Genomic DNA, 16,359 nt, shown 5'->3' with positions numbered 1-16,359 from the left:
ATGTAAAATCTCATAAATTGCAGAAAATTGTAGTTTAAATAAGTGTTTGGGCACAAGGGTGAAATGATTACCTTTGTTTAAAACACCACATACCTTAGATTATAAAATTGAATAACCAAGTTTGTTTTAACTCTTCTTTAACTCAATTTGTTGAATCTATAGTGTGTTTTTGGATTTCTTAGAGAAGGGTTTTATATTTGATCTTGAGGGAGAAACTCTAGTTCTATTGTGTTTTCGATGATGAATGAAGCCATTTGCTTTGTTTGGAATATATCAGGGTATAAAAGAGTGGAAAGATCAAAAAGCCCATTTAAAAATGAGTTAAAAATACTGAACGGGGGTTGCGATGGTCCATCGCTAGCCTGATGGACCATCAGATCATCCGTTGTACACCAGTCGAAGAAAGAACGCACTGCCTCAATGTGACGGTCGAAGCGATGGTCCGCCATAGTCTTGACAGTTCGTCGGAACGTCCGTCGCACGTAGGACAGGATGACACCACACTGCCTTAGTGGTGACAGTCTAAGCGATAGTCCATCACAGCCTTGATGGTTCGTCGTGTCATCTGTCACACATGGCGGTTCCGACAACTCTCAGTAAAATGACCTTAACTTCTCACCCAGATGCTGAATTTGGACAAAATTGGTATTGTTGGAAAGCTAATTCAATTCTCTACACGTCAAAAGGTCAAATTTAAGAAAATTCTATATGCTTTAAATACTAATCACTTGGAAAGTCTCTTCTCAATCTTTTAGGGACGGAATAACACTTCACTTGACACGCTCTAAGGCTTGGACTACGAGGGAACTCTACGGGGTCTTACAGCTGGTGTGGTGGACAATTAATTTGGCTGGTGTTATTTGATTGATTGAGGGTTATTGGGCTGACACATATATTATTATATTTTTAGTGTTGTTGAAAGAAAAATGAGTAAGAGAAAATAACCATTGTGGGCCATCCAGTAAAGGGCTAATGTTGGGAATGTTTAGTATTGGGCTAGTGTTAAAAAGGATTTAAGTAGAAACCAAAAAAATCATAAAATATCCCAAATTGGATTAAACTATGGGTGAATTTATTTAATTTTTGACTGGATTGAATATCAATTGGCCAAATTGCATTACAATTGTGGCTAAGCTAATTTCAATTAAGGTTAAATTTAATAAATTGACCAAATTTAATTAAAATTTGAAACATCTTAATCACTACTTTAATCCCGAGCATCTTGATTTAATAAAACCAAATAAATATTTTCCAAATAAATTACTATCGAGAATAAATTACATTTAAATCAAGATTTTAACCATTTAAATTTATTTCAAGATAAACCTTGATTAAAATCTGATATTTTGTAAAAAATAGATATTTAAGCAACAAAATTATATAATTTCGTATAATTGAATATGATAATATATAATCACTACTTAAAATGACAAACTGACCCAGATAAATACTTTTGAAAAGTTTTTTTTTATTTGATAAAATAAATGTTGCAATTTTATCGAAAATCAAAGAAACTCGAGATTAAACTTAGTTGTAGAGGGAAAAAATTAAGTGTCAACCACTACCCCCTCCCTTTGGGTAGGGTGGATGCAAGTAACCTTGCGGAAAGGGAGTTTGACATTTCTAATATTTGTCCGTCCATAATTTGTTTCTGAAAGAGATAGGTTTTCGCACGATTTTCATGGAGTTATGGCCGGACCTCGGTATCAGGTTTCCTACATATCTAAGATTTCATGAGAATTCAAGCCACTTATAGTTCAGCTTGATTTAAAGAATGATTGTGTTGCAATTACGGTCCTATGGGCAGCGATCGCGCTCCGGCAATCGCACACTTTTGGCCACAATCGTCGTTGCAGGAGATGACAGCAAATTGAAAAATAAGTTTTTGACCCTCGGAACTCATACAAAATCTAAATAACATGATCCAAAAGTGAATTTTGAGTTTAAACCACATTTCAAATCCATTGGAATCATCAAAACTTTCATAAGAGATTGTTTAGGCAAAAAGTGGGGCCCATACCTATAGTTTCGTCACTTTTCATAAAATCTACCCAATAGTTCGAAATGAGTCCGGGAGCCTTAGGACCTGAACCAAGGGACTACTTAGTCTAAATTCGATGTTCAAAATGCAATAACGAAGTCATATTTTTCATATGAGGTGATTTCGACCAAATATGGGTTCCACACTCATTTTTTCCAATTTTCAACTTTCCGACCAATAGGTCAAAATGAGCTTGGGTGCATTGGGACCCGAACCAAAGGTCTACCTAGACTAAAATTTATATTCCAGATCTAATGGAGTAGTTGGAATTTGCATCCAAGATCATTTCACTAATTATTTGCCCGGTGGCCATTTGGAACCAGCAAAGGCTTCAAAATAGGGAATTGACTCTAAAAAACAAACAAACTATCCGGTAACCGAAATTGCTCCCAGCAAGTCATAAATGACTTGGGGAAGCCATGGTAAAGCTCAAATAGTAAAATAAGCATAAATATGAAAAATGATCTGAAGGGTCAGTACAATATCCACTAATAAAAGAACTTTCTTCCTCGAAAGTCAACGAACAGAAAGACTCTCAAATGCTCGAAAGGATAAGATATTAGGCTTGCATGCTCTAAGCATGAATCTCCAGGTAACCTCAATGGAGCAATAACACTTCTAAGGGATTTTTCCACAAGTATCCCTTTTTCAACCAGAATCTCATTCTACTTTCAAAATAGCCAACTCAATTTCACCACTAACTGGCCTCCAACTGAATTGAAAAGGTTGATGCACGCACATCTGAACAACATAACACTAATGCCACGATTATATCTGCATAAATTAACAAAGGCACATGCAAGCTAAAAAAAAACTAAGATATGTGTCATAAAACCGACTCCACATCCAAAAATAACCTTTCTTTACCATTTTGCACATGCTATCTACTCCAAGCCAGGAGGAAAATCACTTGAGTATAATCCACACAGTCTCATCACGAAGAACTCAAAGAATTGAAGATGATCCACTAACAGTCCATAAGAAAAATATGAGAATAAACTCATAAGGCACTGACTGGGCATACAAATGAAGATAATTAAGGAATGCAATCCATGTTAATACTGCAACCAATCTGGATGAAAATCAAACTGAAATCTTAAAATCCACGGTATAACTACTCATCACTATATATTCCACTCCAGGATGTCTCATCCACTAAGACTAAAGTCGTAGTGAATCCAAATCAAGAATATTACTCCCACTGAGTAAATCTTCCAAAATTCCCTAAGAAAACTTAAAGTCGAGGTCAAAATTGAAGTAACCAATATGGGGACCATGGGCTATCGTTTAAGCACTTATAAACTATAATCCAACTGAAGTCTAGAAGTCTAAATAGGCAACTACAGAGTCGGCTCAGCTAGCCTATAAATGAAATTTAAATGAGGACAAGTCTAAAACAAAAGTTTCATACAAGCTCTACTACACCAAGCTGAAATCTCAATATCAAGGCTAAACAACTCAATCTCAAATATCTAAACCAAAACTAAAAATGGGTAGGCATTAATTCTTCAAATCTATTATACTTCCAAATTACCATTCCAAGGAGTCAAAATCCAAAATTGGGCCAATAAGGCTATATCAATGTCAACTATCTAAAATCGACTCTAGTATCCAAATCTGACATATCTAAGTTAAATCATACCAAGCCACAGTCGAGACATATCTACAGAGAAAATCACCACAGGGATAAACAATGATTGACAACACAAGCAACCAACTCTATATCAGCTGGAGGGAATGAAATAGAGTTGCAAAATAGTAGTCATGCCAAAGGACAAATCACTGGCTAAATATGCATATAACCCACTGTATATCCACAAGAGGGCATGAACTATCCAAACATACTCAAAATTTCTCAAGGCTGAAAACCATACCAGTGAAGGCAAAAACCTTAGCAACTCAAAGAAATGCAACTTAAGTTGGGAATTGACCAATCTAATACTCCATCTAGGAAAAGAAATAGCCATAGGCTCATATCATCGAAGAAAATCACTTCACCAAGCCTCACTAGGACGAACAAATGCTAAAATAGCGATTTCCTAAATCCACCCAAGAATCACATCATCAAAGAAGAAATATCAATATCAATACCAATACCAGGGTCAAAGTTGAGATCACTACCAGAGTACCAATAACTCGAGCTAAAGAGTTTCTAATTTTCCAACTTAAAAAGTGGTCACAAGAAAGGCCACCTGCCTCTAACTTTCTAACTCCACTAGGAAAAACCATATTACACAACAAAAGAGTATCCACTCTCTACACTAACAATAGGGAAAACCATCCCAAGGGAACAAACCCAACATACCTATGAGATGAACCACGACATCTCAATATCAACATCAAAATCACTATCAGACAAAGAAGTAGCCACAAATAAAGAACAAACCTTAAACTGGTCTACCTCATAAATGGGTTATACCGGAAAGGATATCCAAACAAAAGCTTATGCAACCCAGGAGGTATATCTAAGAATCTCAAACTCAAACACGGGAAACATAACTACATTGCCGACTCAAAATCCACAAAAATCATGGAAGTTCACTTACTTTGACAGCACAACACATCTTTGAATCAATCTAATACATCTAACTAAGAGGGAACATAGTCAACCTCGCCGCGCTAGGGGAAAGAAATCATCAAGTATGGCTATATTTACTCAAGCCACCAAATATTATCATAGGAAAATAAAAGTCTAACTAGATAACACTAGTCTATATAGCTACCCAGCGATAATCAAATTCATCATGTAATAACATCTAGTAATAACATCAAGTAATATCAATAACCTCACACAGTGGTAGCAATAGCAACAACAATATCAATATCAACATACTGAATAGGCGGTACCAAAATAAATATCAATATCATGTATCACTCAAGGGCTATACAGGGCTAATGTGCCAACATAAATGGTACTCAAACTCAAAACCATTCCCATAGGGGAAAAACATCCATATATATCTACTCTATCCAATACCAAAAGAAATAAACCACGGCGTAGTAACATACTCATGAATTCAACAATAAGGCACATAATGACCGATATAAATTCATCAAGGCATATAATTATCAATTGGTATAAAAACCCCAATACACTAATAAGAGATAAATGCGAGAAATAAAAGTACACCACCACAGTCATATACCTGACGGGCATAGGGAAAATAAATTTAAATAAAACAAAATGACCAACCAATTGAATCATCAATTGAGGTGCAAACTACACCATCTTAAACTGAAGGTGTCATAATATCACAAGCTGATCTAACCAAGCTAAATGACTGGAATCTCTTGTCAGGGACACTGCCTAGATTAGTAGTCGGTCTCTCTACAGTTGGAGCAATTCCTGAAGTATCAATATAGAGAGAATACAAAGTAAGCCCAAATGGCTGGCCAACTGACGCTGGGAGAAATCCGTAAAATTATATCCAAACTTTCAAAATCACAACCTATCTTAGAAACTATAGGCTAGCAGGGAATACAAGATAACTCTAGCTGACCACCTATCTCATACCAGGGGTATTATCTGAACCAGTGTCCCATCATAACACAATAGTCCAAAATAGTCTCCATGGCTCAAAAAAAATACCACACTCTGCAATTATGATGGGGACTCTGCCCAAATTCTTTTGGCTGCTATTGGATATCATCGACATCTATCTCTAACTCTTTAGTTCAATGTTCTGCTAAAATTCTAGAAATGCATAATGGAGTTTTGTCCACATCTGTCGACAATCTCACATCATTTTTCAGGGATAGAATAGAGTCAAATAATATGTTCAAGGTTCATACAAATTCAGACACACGATAGGGAGTCATGAAGTGAATTACCTAAAATGTCATTGTAGCCTCTAGAAATAAGTTGCGGACGTCTCCACACCAATATGTATGACTCTATTAACACTTAGCACTTGTACTAATACACCAATAAAACCTAGGCTCTAATACTAATTTGACATGACTTAATTTCCTTAGGTCATGATGGTGCCTACCATAACCCATTAGTAGGCAAGCCAACCCATAGTCCAGAACGGCTAGGAATGGACTACTTAATAATATAAAGAAAAATGTGAAATATATGAAATAAAGATCAATACTTAGAAGAATCTCAAAACCTGGTGGTATCAGTACAAGAGCTTCTAATATAAAAAGAGTACAAAGGTAAAATAGCAAGAGAAATATAATGATACAACTTATTTTTGAATACAACTTAGAGATTAGTCTAATACATAAGAGAGAGATAAGTAATACTCCAAATACTAAGAGCTCACTCTAAATCTCTAAACTAGGGCTTCTCTCTACGATGCACACATCAACGGCGATAACCCGTACTATGACTTATAGGCTGTAGAAGTATAGTATGAGTACCAAATGAATGGAACATAGTAGAATACTGCCAAATAACTCCAAAGATATACACAACATATAAACAGAATGGAAACTACACCCAAGATTCAAGAAATTTTATATAAGTCATTAAGAATAATAAGGGACAACTATCCTATTTATGTCCAAGAGTCTAACACAGTAAGACTAAGGAAGTATTATGGTGAACTATCCTATTCCAGCTATAATCAATATAAATCAATGCTATACAATATGTCCTGGGTCAATATATGATTAAAAAAGTGAAAGAAAGATAGATAGTAATGTACAAGGCGAAGTAATGACTATACAAAATGAACAACAATGAAGGGATATATGACAGTACCATAGCTTCATATAGCTAGATATATATATGTAGGTATAAGTACATATAAACATGAGATCATCTCAATGCATAACCTATATCATCATATTCTCATTATGAGACCTCATTAAAATACTATCATGATTTAAATACAATCATACTCGAGGATTCTAATCCACATGGCTAGACATAAAATAATCATGCATAATAATGCAATCATACAATAGAAGAGGCTGAAGACATACCTTAAATCCCAATATCAGATCAATGACCAATTTGTCAAAAGCTAGCCATAATAATGGTCATAACAATGATAACAACAATATTAATACCAGCGTGAATAACTGGCTAATCCAAAAACCAAATACCTAGCTGACCCTATGCGTACCCCTACTGCCCCAGGCTCAGAAGGTTCAATCAACATATAATAACACAAGACATATCATTCACCCATATCAATGAAACTGTCCCATATCGACTGATAAATATAGGTGCATACTAGTGATAGGTACTGTGCATGCAGGAATGAATGAAAAGTATACCATCAATATCACAACTCATCATAACTATCCTCATTAAGACCATCATCATTGTAATCAACCTTCGGCCTTACTGGTATCAATATCATCTCAATGGTATCCTCCGAACTCGAACAGGGTATCAATATCACCACAATATCTTTCGGCCTTGTCAAGTATCAATATCATCTTAATAGTATCTTCTGAACTCGAAATGGGTATCAATATCATCATAATATCCTCTGGCCTTACCGAGTATCAATATCATCTCAATAGTATCCTTCGATCTTGAACCTAGTATCAATATCATCATAATATCCTCCAGCCTTGCTGGGTGGGTATCAGTATATCATCATAATATCCTTCGGCCATAGGTGGTATCAATATATGATCATAACTATCAACACATAAATATAGGCATATAATAGGTGCACAGACGCTAGATGATATACTCATAACCATAAAGATATCTATCTTGTCAATGCATCCCAACTATTTATTATTAGATAACCAATGCTTATGATTATTAATCAACTAATTTACTATTCATCATAGGACCATAATCATTATTTATCGACTATTCATTATTATCAACTAATCATCATATATTAGATAATCATCATTAGACAACAAATTACCATTTATCATTTAGACATCTTTTATGACTAACATCAATCATTAACTAACTATCATTTACCAACTAATCCTCATATTAGATAGATGTGTATACAACCATATTCATATTCATATTCATAAACTATAGTCACATCATTCACAATGATAAACACTTCTCGACTATTGAGTCAATATCATAACATGTCCCTTGGCCCATTAATTTATTCAAAAAAAATCATAACATCATAAACATGGCCTTAGGTACATACACATAATCAGGACTCATATCAGTAATCATATTCATAAGCTATAGCATATCTCTAATCATCTCACATATAAGAGGCATCTCATATATAGGGGGCATAATATCAATAAGTATGCAATCATCTCTCACACAAGAGCCATCTCACATCGAGGAGGCATAATATAGATAAATATGTAATTATCTATAGTATATCATATATCAATTGGGTATGCATCATGACATCGAGGAATATCACTTCTCTAGGCCAATTTACATATCTGATAGGAACATCATCTCTATAGGTCCAATAATCGTGACTAAAAAATAGCAACTGTATAGGACAATCATTAAGTCTAAGAGGAAATAGCATCTCTATAGGCCACATGACGTATCTAGGAGGAATATCATCTCTAAATGCCCAATATCACTTCCCAAGGAACATCATAACCATAACTAAAAGACAATATAGGAACATCAATACAAGTAACCATGTTATGAAGTAAACTTATTGTAAGGTTTACTAGCCTCATCTATATCTAACATCCACAACTAAGTCTATAAGACTTAACACAGGCTTAGTCCTAAGTTGGCCGAACGATCCCACTTCTAATCCACAATTTCTATAATTAGGCATATTATGCCCCAAACTAGGCTAAGGTATCTAGTTCATCTTTTGGATGTCAAGTAAGCCGTATTAAAGCCTATTATAGCATATTCGACTAGAAATAAGGGTACTAAAGTCAACTCTACCCAACTTACGATTTCAAGACTGTCACACTAGCCCAATAAAGCTAACTATACAAATCATGCTTTAAAAGCTAAAATCATATTCCAAACATAGCATTATATCATATCCATTCTATAAATAATCTAAAGTAGAGAATAAAGACAATAGGATTCAAAAGGGGTATAAACATGCCATTTTTCGAGTCCAAAACCCTCATCTAATCCCCAAACATCAACAATCAAGGACCAGCTATCCTACTCATAATCAAGCCTAGCATCCATATTAACACGTAATATATATATCATATATCATCTATGAATAAAAGTAGATAGAATCCTACCTCAAGGCCAAACCACAAAACCTCACTTCATGCACCATATACTCGTCTTCACTTTACAATCCTCAAAATGCCATTACACTATCAAAACCATAATCTACTCATCAATATGAGTCTAATAATACTCTTTTTGAACTATTGTTCTTTGGGTACAAAATCGACATCAAAACCCCAACTGGGTCCCACATACAAAAAATGAGTTTCCGAGGCCAATTCTCAAGAAATAGGTGAAAATTAAGCATACTTTGGGCTAAAATTAAACCCTAAGCTAAATTGGGATTTTGTGCCCAAACTAGAAAATTCAAGAACGAATTCAAGGAATTCTTACCTTAAATTTGAAGATAGTCACGATACAAGATGATGGTCAAGCTCCCAATTCACCCCTCATGACCAATTTTGAGTTATTACACTAATTCTGGGCTTCCTAAGTCTAAATAGAGAAGAAGAAATGTCTCAAACATGTCTTGGGGACTTTATATAGCCCCTACAGGTACTCAGGTATCGCGATTGTGGTCTTATGGGCCACGATCGTGCTCCTGCGATCACACAGTTTTGGCCGCGATCGTGGTTGCACCAGATGACAGCAAACTGGAAAATAAGTTTTTGACCTTCAACACTCATACGAAATACAAATAACATGATCCAGTAGTGAATTTTGAGTGTAAACCACATTTCAAATCCATTGGAATCATCAAAACTTTCATAGGAGATCGTTTAGGAAGCAAATGGGGCCCAAACCTATAGTTTTGTCACTTTTCATAATATCTACCCAATTGGTTGAAATAAGTTTGGGAGCCTTGGGAATTGAAACAAGGGACTCCCTAGACTAAATTTGAAATTTAAAATGCAATGAGAAGTCAATTTTTTGATCCGAGGCTGTTTTGACAAAATATGGGTCCCACACCCATCTTTTTTTATTTTTAACTTTCAGACCAATAGTTCGAAATGAGCTCGGGTGCATTAGGACCCGAACCAAATGTCTACCTAGACTAAAATTAAGATTCCAGATCTGCTGGCATAGATGGAATTTTCATCTGAGATCATTTTACTTAAGTTTTTGCCTAGTGGCCATTTGGAACCAATGAAGACTTTAAAATGGGGAATTGGCTCTAAAAACTAAACGAACTACCTAGTAACCAAACTGTCGGTCCAAGCAAGTCATAAATGACTTAGGAAAGTTATGGAGAAGATCAAACAGAGATGATAAGTATAAATATGGAAAATGACCTAAAGGGTCATTAAAAATTTAGAGCCACTGGTTAATCTAGGTGTATGGTCCTTATATGGAACGAAGACATCTATAGCGTCACTAACATTTGTATGTTCCCCCAAAGAATTCATGTCGTTGTTCAAGTACATAACCCCCTCCTCCATTTGGTTTCTTAGCATTTTTTATTTTGTTACTTCTTTTATTGATCAAAAATTCCTACGGAACTAACTAGAAGTCATGGTTGATATGATAAATTGAGATACCTAGAATAGTTGGTTAATAGGTGGGGTTTCAATGAAATCCTCAATTACAATGACAAGAATGTTGGCAATGCCATAAATAATAATAAGGCTGTCACTTCTGGAACTGTATAAACCACTGCAAGTATATTGACCTAGGGTTCAAAGGCAGCAAATATACCCGGATAAACGAAAAGTATAGAAATAGGAGCAGACTCGTCCTAGAAAGGCTAGATAGATGCTATACAAATGAGACCTAGATTTATAAATTTCCTGAGGCTTCTGTAAGATACCTTTCTAGAACCCACTCTGACCACTGCTCTTTTCTGCTTTGCCTTTCCAAAGACAGCCAATATATTCTGGACAAACCCTTCAGAATGGAGAGCATGTGGTGCTCCCATGAAGGCTTCTAAAACCTTATCAGATAGTACTTTAAAAACTCCCCAAACCTCACTGAATCCACTACTAACTTTGAGGCCTTCGCAAAGACTTGGAAGAACAAAGTTTTTGAAAACATCTTTAGAGAGGAAAACAACATTCTTGCTGGACTTTCTAGACTTCATCAATCCCAAAAATATCCTACAAGAAATTTCTTAAACAAACTGGAAGAGTTTCTCACTCACAGATTCAGTGAGATACTTAGGCATGAGCATAAATTTTGGAAATTGAAATCCAAAATTAGTTGGCTTGTAGATGGGGATACAAATACCAGATTTTTCCATACTACTACTCTTAATAGAAAAAGTTAAAATTCTATCAATAACCTTCAAGATGATATTGGAATGGGCTATATGAGTCGAGTGATATTAAGGCTAAGATTAAAAACTTTTACCAAGCCTTAATCACAACTAATCAATCATAGAGCCACCTCAAATACCAGACCAACCCTTCTATGAATGGTTCTATCAGCAGTGAAGATCACCAACTCCTAGAGATCTTTCCAACCCATGAGAAAAATTAAAAGATCTACCTTTAGCTTTAAACATACTAAGGCCCCTGGTCTTGATAGCCGTTACCCTCTCTTTCACCAGAAGTATTGCGACATTTTGGGCCCCCTTATTAACTTCCGTCTCCATACCTTCTCCACAGAAAGAATAGAGGATCAAGTTAATTCCACCTATCTTTATCTCATCCCTAGGTGCTCTAATGCCACCTTTCAAAAATAATAGACCCATTGGACTCTGTAACACTCAGTATAAGATCATCACAAAGATTACTGTGAATAGGATTAAGACTCTTCTTCCTGCTATTATTGGCAACATACAAGCATGCTTTCTCTAAAAAAAGAAGATCTTCTAATAATTCCATAATAGTTTAGGAGTTTATTACTCACTTTAACAAGATGAAAAGCAAACAAGGCTATCTGATCCTTAAAATTAATCTGGAAATAGTCTTCGATAGGATAGAATGGTCCTTCATTAGACTTGGCCTCAATTTCTTCACCTCCTCCACCATAGCAGTCCTTGTTAATGGAAGCAAAATTCCTGTTTTCACATTGACTAGAGGTACTAGATAAGTTGAGCCCATCAGCCCTTATATTTTTATTATATTTATGGAAATGCTCTCTAGGAGAGTTAATCATGAGGTGGACATTCTAAACTAGGACCCTATTTCCATTAAACCCTCTGGTCCTAAGATCTCCCACCTATTTTTAAATGATGATCTTACTCTATTCTCTAAGGCTAACACTAAGAACTGCACCACTATTAACAGAACCCTTACCTTATTTAGCTCCTTCTTTAATATAAGGATAAACACCTCTAAGTCCAAGGTCATCTTTTCTGCAAAACTGCAGCAAGGATACCATCTTAAGCCTCTCAAATCTCCTATCCATCAAGTCAAGGAATTCCTTTAGCAGATACTTAGGGTTTTCTATTCTTCAAAAGTATCCCACCAATTCTATTTCTAGTTTATCATTAATAACCTCATAAAAAACTGACAGATTGGAAGACTAAGTTCTTAAACTTAGAGGGAGAGCTACCCTTGCCCAGACTACTTTGAATAACATTCCAAATCATGTAATGCAATTCATCCAACTCCCCTCCAAAATCCTCAAAATCATAAAAAAAAACTAAGAGAAACTTTATTTGGAGGACTACTCAGCAAAAGAAAAAGTTGCACCTCTTAAGCTGGAACACTATTACATTGCCAAAGAGTAAGGGTGGACAAGGTGTCCAAAAGGATGAGATCAAGAACGACTCAATTCTTTCCAACCTTGCATAGAGACTGAACCTGGACCTCCATACTCTGTGGTCCTCCGTCCTTCATTCCAAACATAGCACCCAGGGAATGATTAGTGGAAATACCAGCTTTAGAAACTGGAAAGGTATTATCAGGGGATGGAATCTATGTAAGAAAGCCTCCCAATAGACTATCTACAATAAGGACCTTATCAACTTCAAGAATGACAAGTGGATTCCCAACTACCCCCTTGAGAATGCATTGTTGGCCCTTTAATGGAAACACACCTGAACACCAAACTTTCTAAAGTTCAGAAGAATGGGTCATGGTATTTCAACTCTCTTAGTATTAGCCACTCCCCCAACATTATCCACTCTATTACCAACTCTTTCTCTTCAAACCCTAGACTCAGCAAGGACAAACTTATATGGGCACTGACTAGTGATGGCATTTTCACCGGTAGGAGCACTTATAATCTCCTTCTTTCCAATAATCTCAACAGCTTAAATAATCCCAATAAATCTTTCACATGGATTGGAACCTGTGAGTGCCCAACAAAATCAAGCATGTTATGTGCCTCTTGTACCATGATAAACTACCTTGTAGTGATACCCTCACCAAAATAGGAATCAATGTTTACAATGTGTGCAATATATTTCACCATATAATAGAGGATACTGACCACATATTCATCCTTTGAAGCTTTACCACCCTATTCTGGACTAATATGCTGCAAAGGACCACCCCTACACCCATGTCTATAGCTAATCTCAAGAGAGATAACTGGGCTATAACATGGAGTAGAATTAAGTACAAACAGTTCTATAGCCTTCTTTCTTGGTCCATAATCCTTTCTTATTCTCTGTGGATAATTTGGACTACAAAAAACAACAACCTTTTCAATAGCCAAACTAATGGACCTTTCTTTAAGAACTCCTATGTTGAATCTATTGAATTCTAGTATCTAAACCCCCTAAGTAACAAACATTACACCACTAATATTTATATTAAGTTGACCCCCTCCTAATTAACTCCTTCAAACTCAACACCGATAAAGCTTGTATGGGAAATCCTAGGAAAGGTAGATCGGGGTAGTAATTAGGAACCAAAAAGGCTGCTAGATCATAAGCTTCAATAGAAACTTTGTAACTGTCACCAACAACCAAATGGAGCCCATAGCTCCACTTGAGGGACTAAGGATGGTCAAAACCAACAACCCCACCCCTATGCATATTAGTGTGAACTCCAAGAATTTTATTAACATAATTACTGATATAAACCTACTAAATGATGCTTTGATTGGTGAATGTAGGTCAATACATGTAACACCCTGCATTTTCGAACTAGGAATCAAACTGTTACTCCTGGATGTGAAAGTTATAATAGAAAGTATTTCTACATGATAATAAGTATCATTATCTATATATTCATATTTAAAGTGCTTTCGAGATAAAAAAATCTTCATAGGAGTCACTTAGAGCAAAGTTAATCTAAGAACCCTTAATTCAGCAAAATCTTTGTATTCAATTATATAAGAGTTAACTTTTAACATGTATAAATTTTAATATAAATATAATTATGAAGCTAAACACCCATCAAGTTGTAGATAATTGAGTCATCTTTCCAACGATATAAATTTTTCCTTAATCTGATACCCTAGCGAAAAGTTATAACCATATTCATAAGAGAGGCAGTGAGGTCGTTTTATTCGTATACGACACACGCTCCAATCCACCCCTTATTTTCTAGTAGTTTCTATTTTTGTGTATTTGATTGGCAATAGGGTTATTTACCTCACCCAAAACCGTCCAAAACACAAGATTTATGCCCCGAAAGAGCTTTTGTTACATCATTATTCTCTCTTTGTCTTCAACAAAACCCTAAGTGTCAAAGATCAATAATTAATCTCTTAGGTCAATATTTCTAAGAAACGGATGAATATTTGGGTTCCATCATTCAAACTAAGTAATATAAGGTACATGAGATTTTCCTAAACTACATGGACTTATAGAAAACATTTTGAGTTAGGTTTAAAGTTATAGAATCATATATTTTTGAGGGGTGTCAAATTTATAATAACAAATATGCATTATGAATCATTTTCAATGATATAATGTTTTGGTCGTGAGGCCTTCCCTTAACCTTGAATTTTTATTCATATATATATGTATGCGTTTAGGATTAGAAAGATGAATTAAGAGCATGAATTTTTGTACCCCCTCTCTAGTTATGACACTCCTTGATTTTCACATGTTACGAATTGATAAATTTCATATTTTGAAGTATGGCATAAATATTTTTGGCTATTATTATGATTTGAGATTAATTGTGAATTGAAGAGAGAGAGTTTTACTTGTTGATAAATGTTGAAGATGTTTACTGAAAGAATTGCATGATTTACTACAAAGTAAGTGACCACTACATGTTTAAGGGTTGAAAAAGAGAATCTTTGCATAAGTTTTCATGTATGTTGAATTGAAATATAAATTCTCTTATACTATTTGAATGACTTGGTGGTCCAAATATTATGTTTTGAATAAAAGTATTGTAACACAATAATGTATGGCTGAGATGTATGAGTTGCAAGTCTTTGTATGATGATACAAAATAGATGGATGCCATAATAGATTCAGAATAGATTGAAATACAAATCTTATTCAGATTTTTAGATTTAGAGTTTATAAAGATGCATGGTTTTACAGAACGAAATTTTGTCTTAAAGATAGTTAGATGGTTACCCAAAGAAAGTATGAGTTGAAAGACATAATACTAGAAATCGTGATTTGCCGACATGGGGATACGGTACCATGCTTTGTGGTCTTGTTTACCTTGATTCATGTCATCCTAATCTGGGACTATGGATAGGAGCCATGCTTTGTGGTCTTGTGCACTACCATGAAATATTGATTTGATTAAGTATAATGGCACCATGTTGTATGGTCATACGTGTCTCTCCTTACTGATACTCCAATCCTTGCAGCAAACTTGGATTGGAGGATTGGATATTGAGTCAAGGGCGGATTTCATATAGCCCGTGGAATTATAGATTGTAGGGTGTACTATCTAGCTCAGAAGAGAAATAAAAAGTAAAGTCATGATTTCAAGAAAGTGTTTCGAAATTTATTAAAGAATGCCCATGCATTTTCCAATATCGTATGTAAACTATTTTATGAATTGCGCTCACTTATGTTGCATAAATTACATTATTTTAGATTGGTCTACATAATATATTTTTATTGATCCCCTATATTTCAGGATCTAAGGCACAGTCCCGGGGTCCCACTAAGTCATAGATTGATATGTCAGAAGTTTGCAGTGGGTGAGCTTTCCTTATTTTGGAAGGCCGAGTGTATGGAAAAATATTATTTAATTTCAGTTCATGGTCTGACTAGGGGCCTTATCATAGTTTTTAGGCGGATGCTGATTTTCAGTTATTAGAGATTTTGCAGACAGGTGTTAGATAGATTTGGGTCTTATTGAAATTATAATTGTATAATTTTATTAAAATGAAATGACTATGATTCCATTTTGTATTTCCATATCTTTATAGTTTATGA

This window comes from Capsicum annuum, chromosome 8 (assembly GCF_002878395.1).
Source record: "Capsicum annuum cultivar UCD-10X-F1 chromosome 8, UCD10Xv1.1, whole genome shotgun sequence".
Classification (NCBI taxonomy): Eukaryota; Viridiplantae; Streptophyta; class Magnoliopsida; order Solanales; family Solanaceae; genus Capsicum; species Capsicum annuum.
The sequence above is the reverse complement of the archived record's forward strand: the minus strand, read 5'-3'. Positions refer to the sequence as shown.